This window comes from Podarcis melisellensis (genome assembly GCF_964234715.1).
Source record: "Podarcis melisellensis genome assembly, chromosome: 3".
NCBI lineage: Eukaryota > Metazoa > Chordata > Lepidosauria > Squamata > Lacertidae > Podarcis > Podarcis melisellensis.
In genome coordinates, this window is record NC_138530.1 from 22,016,082 (window position 1) to 22,029,323 (window position 13,242).

The window sequence follows — 13,242 nt, forward strand, 5'->3', positions numbered from 1 at the left end:
TTGATTTGCTTCAGCTAGAAAACTAGCTAATTGATTTCGCTCTTTGATGCCCTTTCTGTGCACTTCCTCCTCTCTGCTTTCATCTGTAGTGCTTATGGGAAAATGGAATCGCAGCACCAGCTAAGCATATTATAGTTACAAAATCAGTTACTGGTTTTGCATTACCAGTTGCACCTGTGGTACTTAGAGATGGAGGTGGGTTCATTTCATACTGCGGAACTGCTCTTGCAGGTGCACTTGCCTATGTAACTGTAAGAGGTTCTGACTTCTGGGAAAGGCTCCATGCAACTTCTAGGCTAAGGAGATAGTCTGTGTTGGAAAGGACAATAAAGGAAGTATTGGCACTTTTTTTTAAGGGACAAATTTCAGCGGTATCTCTCTTCCCTAATATTGGATTATGGAAGCTAATATTCCAGAATAGTGAGACCACAGTACTAATGATATGCAGGCAGATCCCGTCTGTTCTTATTCAGAAGCAAGCTTAACGGGGCTTATTCTCCAAGAAGTGGGTACAGGATTGCAGCTCTGAAATGCTTTAGAGTGGTTAATTTTATAATTGTGCTTTCCCTCCTAAATGCTAGATTTATTACGATGCTGCATACTTATTTTTTAAAAATCTTAATTATTCACCCACAATTACCCCCACTTTGTTGTTTTTGCAATGATGAGTACATAAATTCAAGGCTATGAACTTGCAACACTCTATTAATGAAGAATGCACTTTTAATGAGTTCTGAGTTCCTAGCGTTTTAACTTTAACCTTGGGCATCGTGACATGTGCTAGATGGCAAGCTGTTTTTCAAATCTGGGTGAATTTCAAAGCAATCTTTCTGGAACAGTGGGTGGGAAGAGAAAGAAAGTCCATTTCCTGTCCCTGAGAGGTAATAATGCTAGGTTTGTTTTATATCTTGTATATTTATGTTATGAACTGCCCTGAGATCTGTGGATCAAGGGCAGTATACAAATTTAATCTAAATAAATAAAATAAAAATAAATAATACACTCAGAGGTTACAGATTACTGCCTCTGTATAGAGTTAAAAGGTTTATGGTGTACTTTAATGGAGAACTGAGCTATTCAACTTTGTTCAGGGTATTACATCATGCTAAGCTAAACCATGTCTTTCATGACTATGTGCGCTCCAGGAAAAATTGTTGCTTCTTTCCTCCTTCTAATGGGATGTTGCATCATCCCAACCTGGGCTTGTGGTTTTCAGAGGTTCTCAACCTGTGGGTCCCCAGATGTTGTTGGACTACAACTCCCACCATTCCTGACCCTTGCTAGCTAGGGGTGATGGGAGTTGTAGTTCAACAACATCTGGGGACCCACAGGTTGAGAAAGGCTGCTCTAGGCAAAACACAAGCTTTAACCAACATTTGTCCTATAGTTTATCAAATCAAAACTTTATTGCGGTCCAAAGACCCACAAAACAATTTCAAAACTAGATACAGTTAAAACGACCAGACAGACAGATGGAAGAAACCAAGGCAGTCATTTTGTTTTATTTAGGGCAAAATTATCTTTGTTTCTTATAACCTCCGGAAAAAAACGTTGCCATGGCCAGTGTAATATCATTTGACCTGTCTTCCAAAAGATATTTAGGATTTTCCCGGCAAATTTGCCAGTAAGGGTTTGAATAGTTGATCCCTTGCTTGCTCATATTGCCCACAATGCAGTAGGGTATGCTTCATACAGTTGATGTCCTGGGAACATAAACAAAGCATATTGATGCCTCTCAGTCTGCCATTTAGAACTTATGAGGGAAATGCATTTAGTCTGGCTTTGGTAAATAAACACCGATAGGTAGGTACAGACAAATTCCTAAGGTATGAGGTATGATTTAGGGTCGATGGCACCGAGGGAGGAAGTGTCGCCTTAAGCTTCACATCTTTCAGTTTGTTTTATCGTTTAATACTATAGTTTAAAGCTTGTGGTTTGTCTGGGGGGAGCCAAACTACAAGCCAAACTATGGTTTAGCTCAGCACAGCAATAGAACAACCATAGAGGAGCAAAGCCCCTACAACCTCTTTTTTGAGAGCTCACATGCTTGCACGTATGCTAAGCCATAGTTTTTATTGTGCATAGCCATACTAAGTGTGGCTATACATAATAAATAAATTGATTGATTGATAGTGCAACATGCAAACCAAGCCATTAGGTCTTCAAACTAGTAAAGGAAGATGCATAAATGGAAATGAAGGGAAAGGAATGTGTTTAGAAAAGCCACCAACAATTGGGTCTGGACTCAACTGGACATTGGACCACCCTGTTCAAGCGGGGGTTGGGGGTGGCATTTTCAGTGCCTTCCCCCTGTTTTGCCCAATTCCCTGGTGTCTATGGAGTTAGGCATTGGTAAGTGTGGTGCATGATTGCAACCGAAGTCAGAAATAGGCAAGGGATCTCTGGAAGAAAAAGTGTTTTCTCTGTAACCATTGTTTTTTAACCAGTTAATCTGTTTCTCACGCTGTTTCTCACCCATCTCCATTTGGTGACACCAAGATAAAATATTGCTATGACTAGCAAGCAGTCTTTCTGGTTTCTTGTTATTTTCTAAATGGCTTCAAGTTGGCAGAATCATTCTCTGTTTGGAGGAATATTTGCTAAATGGTTAGAAAAGAAGAATTTGTAATGAACCCCATGTGGCTTCAACAAATTGCTACGCAAAGCTAGCTGAAGTCATTGTGGGTTGGAAAAACTGCATCTGTAAAATACAATAAACATCTAGTTGAAATAGAAAATCCCAGCAGGCTTGATGATGGCTCTGAAATATGATGGGAAAATATTTCTCTAGGGTGTAAAAATCTATATACACACACATGCGAGGGGGGTGGGGAGTGCAGCTTTTCATCTCGCTGAGATAACTTTTCTTAGAAATGTTATACACAAGTGGGCTTAGGAGTGGCTCCGTTTCAGCTCGCTTGTTAAATGACCACTTCAAATAAAAGCCAAATTCCTATCAGTCTCAGAAGCGAAACCTACAGTTGTTGAAAAGCTGATCTGGAGTGGAAAGGAAAATAGGGCTTTTCAATATGATAAACTTTGCAAATAGACTTTTTCTTTTCTTTTTTGAGACTAGGGACAGTGCCTTACACTTAAGACAGTGTTTTTCTGGGGAGGAGAGAAACCGCATTTTGTTAATGAGGGGAGCGGGCGTCTAAAATTACTTTATGGTCAGAACTGAACTTCGTATCAGTATTATAAATCCACTGTGTTCTGGATGTGTTGAATGTATGGATATGGAGTGTGTGTGAGTGTGAGTGTGTGAGAGAGAGAGAAGAAAGAAAGAAAGAAAGAAAGAAAGAAAGAAAGAAAGAAAGAAAGAAAGAAAGAAAGAAAGAAAGAAAGAAAGAAATCATACTCAGCCCCAACTGGAGGGTGGGGCCTCAGACTGAAAGAGAGCATAAGGTTTAGACACTTTTATTTTATACTTACTGGACCAAAAACTGCCACGTTCTGTCATGAACAGCTATTTTAAGCAAATAAAAGATGTGAACTGATGAAGAACTTTTGTTTGTTAACTGATAGAGATTTTGTCATATTAAGAAGTTTAAAATGCTCACAAATGTATTAATTAAAATATAGTAGTTCTGATGGCGCAAGATTAGACTGTGATGAACGTGTCCTCTCAGATCAGCTGATTATCTAAACAAAACTGTTACGCCATGGCCCCTCACAGCAGCCATGTTGTGTTTTGCTGCGACCTTCCCCATGGTAGCCATGTTGTGACTAGCGCCCACAGCTCTCTCTCAAAATTCAAAAGGTGTCCACCAGTTCAAATTAGGCTAGCAATCCTTGAGCTGAGTCATTCTGACACACTGAAATTAATGGACATGGCAAACTTGATTGTGTGCAGAGGAGGGTGACCAGGAGGATCAGTGGTCTGGAAACCAAGCCTTATGAGGAATGGTTGAGGGAATTGGGTATGTTTAGCCTGGAAAAAGGAGCCTGAGAGGAGATACAATAGCCATCTTCAATATCTAAAGGGCTGCCACATGGAAGCAATCTTGTTTTCTCCTGCTTTGGAGGCTAGGACCCAGATTAATGGCTTCAAGTTACAAGAAAGGAGATTCCAACTAAAAGTCAGGAAGAACTTTTTGGTAGTAAGGGCTTTTTGACCATGGAGCAGACTCCCTGGGGAGGCTGTGGACTTTTTTTCCTTGGATGTTTTTAAGCAGAGGTTGGGTGGCCATCTGTCATGGATACACTAGAGATTCCTACATTTCAGGGGGTTGGACTAGATGACCCTTGGGATCCCTTCCAACTTTACAATTCAACATATTTTCTTACCTGTATCAGATTTCTAAAGGAGAGAGAACCATAGGACTGGAAGTCCTTTATAGTTAAATGTCCTGTGGTGATTTAAAAGATCATAATCTTCATATAAATTGTTATGGTCTCATGTTTGCATTTGGCTTAAGCAACCTGAAGCTTAATTACAAAAGTTTGAAGTCTAGGTTAAAATATTTGCATATGATAATGCACATGGGGGAGAACATATAGTTTGGTGGCAGAGCACATGTTCTTAAGTAATCAGGTTTAATCCCTATCTGCCTAGCAATCCCAGTCAAAAGGATCATTGACACAGTTGCTGTCCTCCATGGTAGAGAATATTTTGCCTAGATCAGAAGTCTGATAAGGAAGATGTCCACACAGCCTTCATGGATTTCTTTTTGTGTTTTAAACATATGTTACCTACTTTTCCAATGATTGGTCTTTTACTTGTGCTATTCGTTAGTGCTTTAAGTGAATGTTTTGAAGGGCGTCCAAATTATTATGGGGCTTTCTTATAGAAGTTGCTAATTGTTATGCACTGCATGCTGCCAACTCAATTGCTGGTTTGCACAAGACCGAATATTTGCAAAGGGTAGCTGAGGCAGCAGAAATGCACTGGAAATAATTTCGCAAGTTGTGGATCTAAATTTATTGAGTTTTGTTCTTTGGTCACGTGCTGCTGAAAGCAAATGTTTTATTTAGCAGTTCGTGTTGGAAGATAAATAGCACAAAATGTCACTGAGAACATTTAATTTCTGCTACATCTGTAGGTGAAAGTATTAAGTTATAACTTCTAGGCATCAAGTAAATGCGACAAGGCCACTTCTAGCTATTGGGGGGAGAGGCGTCGTATTTTAGCTGGCCTTTCCAAGACAAGTGTCTTATAACACTCAATCCCAGGCAAGAAGCCCTCCCCATTCCCTAGCTCCTAATTATTGATTCCTGATCCTTTATCCAGTGTTTCTGCTGGTCTTTTATTTATTTTTAAGAAATTAATTAATTGCATTTATAAATCACTTTTGTGTTTGTGTGTGTATCTGCCACTTAACTGCCAAGTGTTTAAGCAAGGTACAAGAAATACAAAAAAGGATAAAGGTTGGTTAAAAATATTCTTACAGAGAATAGAGGAGCATGAGCACAATGATGGATTGGGGATTGGACTGAGTCTGGCTATGCCCTGAGGCTGTTGATGTGCCCCAGCAGCTAACCGGCCTTGCCAGGTTCTGGCGCTTGACATGTAAAATCAGTGAGAATTTTGATCTCCCCCTCTGCCACTTTCAGAAACAGGCCCCTCATGCCACATTTACACACTCAAATTCAAAAGCTGTTCACAATGCGGTGTGGCACAGTGTCTTCTCAGGAGCCCTTGTAGTGTGAAACTAGTTGCATAGTTATTGGGATCATTGATTACAACGTTCCTGCCCATGGAATCGTATTACTTGGATATGAATTCACAATAGTATGAGCTACTTAGAACCTGCTTTGTTTCCCCCTGTGTAAGACAAATTAGCTGACCTTTCTTGTTTCTTTCTTTTAATTCTGGTAATGGTGCATTCTTCATGGAGAAGATGGAGCAGAAAGTGAAAAATATGACTAGGGCAACCACAGGCAGGGTAACTGCCTCATCCCCTGTTTTGGGGGGGCCTCCACACCTGGCACTGACAGCCAGCTCTCCACTCAACAAGGCTCTTTGCCTCTTTCCTAGAGCAGGGTTTGGCAACCTAAGGCCCATGGGCCACAAGAGGTCCATGGGGGTCTTTTAACTGGCCCATGGACCCCTGCCGTCCACTCGGGGACCCTGGCGACTGCTCGGTCAGCTCCTGTGCACTGCGCTAAACCGGAGCGGAGCAAGGACCGCCTTCCATGATGCTGGGCAGCTTCCCATTGGCTGCAGAAAGCTCCTGCAGCCAATGGGAAGCTGCACACGCCTCCTCCGTGCTGGAAGGAGCGTTTGCACATTCGCATGCACTCCGGCCCACCACAGCATCTGTGGGACCATGAACCGGTCCAAGCCACAAAAATTTTGCTGACCCCTGTCCTAGAGTAAGGTGGTGGTGGGGAGGGCGGAGGGCCGCACTGGCACTGTTCAAAAGACGGCAAAAGAAAATAAATGTTAAGCACAGGTGACACAATATCACCACCAGCAGCGAGTAAGTGGGTCCTGAGGAGCAGGGATGTCCCTGCCGTCATTGCCACGAAGAGGAGGAAGGGCAGCAGCAGAAGTGCTGGGACAGCACTGTGCTGTTTGATCCACATGCCAGTTACTATTTTGTAGTGTGGATAAATGGATTATTATGTTTTTGATTATTGTTATTGTTATTGTTATTATTATTATTGCATAGCTGTTGTTGGCTTCGTCTCGGGAGACAATGGAGTGCACCTCTGGGGGTGAAGTCAAATGGCTGGGGAATCACAGCGCCTGCTGTGGCTGCAGAGACCAGTAACTCATAACTACTGCCTCTGTGTTGTTTTTGCTGTGATAGCAGCAGCAGCAGCAGCAGCAGCAGCGAAGTGACCTCTCTGGGGTGCAAACCTGGACAGTATATATGGAGGTTCTGGGCTGGCCGACGGCAAGACCCCGCCTCTCAGTCTCACTGATGTGGTCCAAAGGAAAGTAGAGCAAGATATTGGCACCAGCTTGGCTGCAAGAGTTGATGGAAGGAGGCATACAAGGTGCCATCCAACCGTCTAAGGGACTCCACTCTGGTTTGTATAGGCTTCATTCCTTAGCCTTTCCTTCTCCCAAAGGTGTCTTGCAAGGAAGTAGATACAGATTATTCCTCAATCTCCTGAAGCCTTTCTCACGAATGAATATAGCTGCAAGGAAGCGAAGGTTTAGGATCAGTGTTTTCCTAGATGGATTATCATCTCAGGTTGACAAGCCCCTTTTGACCCTCACTTCCCTCTGCAACATGTGCAGAAACTACCTTCTAGACTGTTGGACCCTTAGTCCACCGGAGCCTATCTTCACATGCAGGGGAATTCCCTAACTACTGGGGGGTTTGAGACCTCACCTGGTTCAGCTGGCCAGTCAAAGCCGTTCCCGGGGTGTGGCCGCTGTTGCTGACAGCTTCTAGGAGCCACAGGTGAGAGCTGAGTGTAGGGTGCAGACAAAAGTTGGACAAATTACTCTAAAACAGTGTTTTTCAACCTTTTCTGGGCAAAGGCACACTTGTTTCATGAAAAAAATCACGAGGCACACCACCATTAGAAAATGTTAAAAAAGTTAACTCTGTGCCTATATTGACTATATATAAAGTAATTCTCTTGAATAGGAATCAAATAAACACAAAGAAAGTATTTTATAATTACTTTATTATGAAATAGTAAGTAAACAGAAATATGAAAAATTATAAAATACTTTATTTTTAAATCTTTCGAATTTTTCAATTTTCCCCACGGCACACCAGGCAACATCTCGCGGCACACTAGTGTGCCACGGAACAGTGGTTGAAAAACACTGCTCTAAAAGAAGCACGGCACGTCCCCCACTAGAGGCATTACCCGTCCCCTAACATGCCATACAGGGACGCGGGTGGCGCTGTGGGTAAAAGCCTCAGCGCCTAGGACTTGCCGATCGAAAGGTCGGCGGTTCGAATCCCTTCGGTGGGATGCACTCCCATCACTCGGTCCCAGCGCCTGCCAACCTAGGAGTTCGAAAGCACCCCCGGGTGCAAGTAGATAAATAGGGACCGCTTACTAGCGGGAAGGTAAACGGCATTCCGTGTGCTGCGCTGGCTCGCCAGATGCAGCTTGTCATACTGGCCACGTGACCCGGAAGTGTCTGCGGATAGCGCTGGCTCCCGGCCTATAGAGTGAGATGAGCGCACAACCCTAGAGTCTGTCAAGACTGGCCCGTACTGGCAGGGGTACCTTTACCTTTACCTTAACATGCCATATACAAATCTATCATAAATAAAAGTGTGTTATAGAAATTTTTACAGAGTGCATTTCAGTTGCCTTGAATCACTTATGACATGATTATCTTTCTCTAAATTCGATTTCCCAAGCAGGGAAGTATAAAAGGAAAACAGCAAACACTCTCTCCCCCCCCCCAGCAAAAACATTATTCAGGGTTGCCAGAGTTTCAGGAAAGCCTTCACTTCAATATACTTTGGTTTTTGTAACGGTCAGGCATGTCATAGTTTTAAAGTTCATTGTGACTAGGCAAAGGTTAAATACTTAAAGCTCAAACACTGAGAGTGCTTATTTGAATAATAAAATTTATGGTTTCACTCCAAGATTTTCCAGCTGTTGCATGATACAGCTTGTATATTTTGCTTTGTTTATTCGCTATCAAAAAGCAAATCCCCTCAGATTAATCTGAAGCGACCCCAGCACCACTCAGACTCAAGTGAGAAGAGAGATCACAGACCGCTTTCATTGTAATCCTGCTTGTTAAATCCAGACTTATTGCTGGAGGACTGTTTATTTTTTAACTTGAAGGAAGTATGTTTCATTTTATAATATATATGCAAACATAGTTAAGTTAGCTTGATTGCCACCAGCACTTTTTAATCTTGGGAGACTTTATTTGACAAGTCAAACGATTTCCCATGTTTATTGTGAACTGCCAGGAGGAAACAGTATTTTTCTTATAGACAGGAAGTCCAGGATCAGATACAGTATTGTTCAAGGGCTTCCTTGTGATTTCAATAACAAGGAAGCAAGAACTGGCACTCCAACCTGGGGTTTTATGACTTGTTTACATCTGCTGGACCATTGTGTTTCGGCTCCTTTCTCTTTCCAGTTTTCTTCCATAAATTTGTGCTTGGTAAATGTCCTGACAACAGGTAATGGTTGAGTGACATACAGTAGCAATTAAAAGGGTGGGATTCTTTGAAGGGAAGGAAATGGGATTCCCCACCCCTGTTAAGTGAAGCCAAAATTTTACGGCAGGAGCCACAATCTGAATCTTAAGATCTGTATCCTTTTTGTGTTGAAATAAGCATCACCAACCATTTTTACATTTTGATAAACCACATTTGATAAATCATGGAATTGTAGAGTTGGGAGGGACCGCGAGGATCATCTGGTCCAACCCCCTGCCCAACGTGGGGCTCGAATCCATAACCCTGAGGTGTATGAAGCATCCAGGCAGGAGGTTCACCAATAAGCTGTTGAAACAAACCTTGTTGGTGGTATGTTGCTGTGTCTTCAAGCTTGTAGCTGGCTTTCCGACCTTTCTGTTGGCCAGGTAGTTAGATCCTCTGCTCAAATCAGCCCAGAGTTCCTTACAATTTAGTTGCATTCTGGCTAACTCCCATCAAGCTTGCTTTCTCGGTCCTGGTTCTTTGTGCCGGCCCTTATCAGTGACCCTTCCCTCATCTGTGAAATGTAAATGTAAATCTAAATCAGAAATCCTATGGAGAGAGGGGAAATGTATTGGCTAATTTGGGGCAGGGAGAGGTTTCTTCTCCCTGTTCCTTCTTCAGTCACTTGTCTGCCCACCAACACTATTTTTCATAGGTTTTTAAGTTGTGGCTCTAGGAAGCAGCTATATTCAAATGGAAATGGACTGGTTTTTTATTGGGGGGAGCTCTCTCCCAGAAATATAGCCTGAATATCTGGGATAGCAGCTCTTCCTAGGGTGGGAAGAAGGAGCCAGTCCAATTTGACCTCTGTGTGTAAGGAGAATCTCCTTGCCTTTCCAGCATCTTTCTGAATGAATGGGAATTTACATAAGTAAAAATATGCAGTGTTGCTTCAATAACTGCAAATGCTGGCAAAAGCTAGTCCTTTAATCCAATTCATGGTGAACAAAAAATACATGGGGTTGGGTGGAGAATGAAGATACACGTATTTTTCAGTCACTGATAAGAATGTTAATCTGATGTTTGGAAGAGGCAGTATGTGTGAAAGGTAAAGCGCTGTTCTACATATCCTTGTGTTTGCCACAACAAGTATGGTTTTTGGATTTTATTTTACCCTAATATATTATGTGCATTATGTACACATATATTATTTGCCATGATATAATAAACAATTGCGAGTTTCTAAATGCTTAGGCTTCTGTTTAAGATGACCACAGAATAAAGCAAGCTCCTTAAGTGTTTGACTGTAATCTGCATTTGATTATGTTACTAGAACTAATGCAATTAAATCAAAATGGAATGCAGTTCTAGAGTTGGATGAGAAAAAAAGGCCTCTGAATCATGTTTTTGGAAAGTACCTTTTCACAAAATATCTGGCAGTCACAACACTGGCAGCGTTCCCATTTTCCATTCTTTCTCTTGAATTGATGCCAGATTCCTTTGGGAAATCATCATTTGTAAAAGATTGCGAGGAAAAAGAGGGGCATTCTTGAGTGTGCCGTTGCTGCTAATTAGAAGCTAAACATCTGCAACTGTGTCAGGGTTAATTGTATTTGAAAAGAAACACTTATACACAAGAGTTTGTTCAATTTAAATAAGGCATGGTGTAGCACAAACATGGGAGCATTTGCAGACAAATTATTTTGCATTGCGTTGCAGTAAAGCATTCTCACTTATTTGAATCCTTCCTACTACTAAACTGCTTGCTTGCTTCCTCTAGAAATGCAATTTTAAAGATTTTGCCTCTATGCATAAGCCACTAAATAAGTTGGGGAAAGCATATCTTGCAACACAGATCTGATTTTTTAGTTCAGCATCTTAATTCCAGTTTGTTTCCAATGCAAGCTATGTTAGGGTGATACTTACTGAGTCAAACCTGGAGAAGACCTACTAATTTAAGTTCATTCATTTCAGTAGCTCTACCCTCTGTATGACTTATTCGGGTATCATCCGTACTTTGGTTTTCTACTCACACTGCATTGGGAGTGTAGACTTCACCGTTGGGAAGACTGTGTTTCTGGAATTTGCATAGCTCTGAACCTGTAGAACCATTAGCAGAAACTTTGGAAGCAAAATGTGCCCCCAGAATTCAAATGATGAGAGGATCACTCAGTATTTACTGTGTAGACATACAGACAGAAAAGGTTGGCTTTCAGCAGAAAGGGGCTATGATTTTTGCAGAATGATGACAAAAAGAGTCGCTTTGTCATTTCCCCTGCATTTGAAACCTAGGACAATTGGAGATGTGGGACAGCAGGAATCACCCTCTTGCCTAGTTCAAGGGAGAGTTATCCCTGTGGAAGAGGACATGAAGCAAGGAAACTGAAATCTTTTACTTCCTCACTTAACCACCCAGCAACAGTTTTTCCTCTGGGAACTCCTGGCTGAGAATGCAGGAGGGTGCAGCTAAAAGCCAGTCCATGACACCATCATGCACAACTCCTTGCCAGGACCCTGTCCCTTCAAATTGATGATAACTCCCTGCTTTAAAGCCCTAAACGGCCTCGGTCCTGTATACCTGGAGGAGTGTCTCCACCCCCATCGTTCAGCCTGGACACTGAGATCCAGCGCCGACGGCCTTCTGGCGGTTAACCCCTCATTGCGAGAAGTGAGGTTACAGGGAACCAGACAGAGGGCCTTTTTGGTAGTGGTGCCCGCCCTGTGGAACGCCCTCCCATCAGATGTCAAGGAAATAAGCAACTATCCTATGTTTAAAAGACATCTGAAGGCAGCCCTGTTTAGGGAATTTTTTAATATTTAATGCTGTATTGTTTTTAATGCTCAATTGGGAGCCGCCCAGAGTGGCTGGGGAAACTCAGCCAGATGGGCGAGGTATAAATAAATTATTATTATTATTAGGTGGAGATAGATCTTGTACACTGAAATCATTCACTATTTAGGAGCACGATTGGGAACTGACAGTTGTCAGATCACTGTCTGCTTTTCCTAGAAGCGCACCCAAGATTTTGTAGAGTAAACCTTTGCCAAATGACTCCTGGTCTGCTGACACCCTTCATGTGAGTCCTATGGACAACTCAGCCTGAGGGGAGGGGGCACTTTTCACATTACAGTGAGCAGTGGCATGCAGATAAGCAGCTTGTTCGTTTACATGGTGAGAGGTATGTGCTGCTGTTCATTTAGGGGGAAAAAATCGAAGTGGTTCGCAATAGAACATAAAACCATATTAAAAAATTTAAAAGCTGGACATCGGTTAGCTGTTGTGGAAAGATGTATTCTTAATTGGCTGCCTTGGCCTGGTGGAATAGAAGAGTTTTCAGCAGGCATTTAAAAGTTGGCACAGAAGGCGTCTGCTGAATCTCTATTGGCAGAGTATTCCACAGCGCTGGGCTGGTGACACGAAAGGCTGTATTTATTGTTGTTGTCAAATAGAGTCCCTGCATCTCCTCAAGTAGCCTCATCATTTGATGGGCCAAAAGAATGAGAATAAGAAGCATTTTTTTTTTTAAAAAAGTTACTTTCTTTGTTCCTTGCAAAGCTGCCGTTTTAATCTCCTTATAGGGAAAGGTGTTGTATGTTCGTCTCTAGTGTGCAGTTAAAGGATGAATGTATAAGTCTATTTCCAATTCAGGGTAATTTCACATACACTCATTCATAAACCCATTCTGTCCTTTTTCTGCATTAATCTGTTGGGTTTTTTGTTTTGTTTTTTTTAAACCCCAGTAATCTGTGATTTTTGAAAGGAAAAAGAACGAATGAAAATAATAGTCATTTTATTTATTAAATTTTTATACTGCCCTACACCCATAGATCTTGGCAGTTCACAACAGAAAGGTGCAGTAGTAAATATATATATATCTGCCCATGTGCTTTGTCTCATGGACACACTGTAAAACATGCGCTGACCCTTTGTGTTTAACCCACTTGAATATGTTGTTTAAGCTATGTTGCGTAAATTCTCATAAAGTGCAAAATCTCAAGGAGAGTCGTGCTCTCATCTGTACATGGCGGGGAGCGCACCATGTTGCGTTTGAATTCACAGAACTTGAATTCTTCAAGCATCCTTTTGTGTAATATGCATTTTAAATATGTAATATGCATTCTAGAAACCCCCCCCCCCCGTTTTGAATTACCTGTTTGTGTTAATATGCTGTGTATATGGGTGAGCTCTAACAAATTCTGCCTCTCCTCTCCGCCC

At 42.0% G+C, this 13,242-nt stretch overlaps 1 protein-coding gene across 4 annotated transcripts in view; it reads left to right on the forward strand.

Moving 5' to 3' along the window:
* Nucleotides 1–13,242, forward strand: part of THADA (THADA armadillo repeat containing) — a 153,453-nt gene that overhangs the window by 78,112 nt on the left and 62,099 nt on the right. The gene's annotated exons all lie outside the window — the stretch shown is intronic.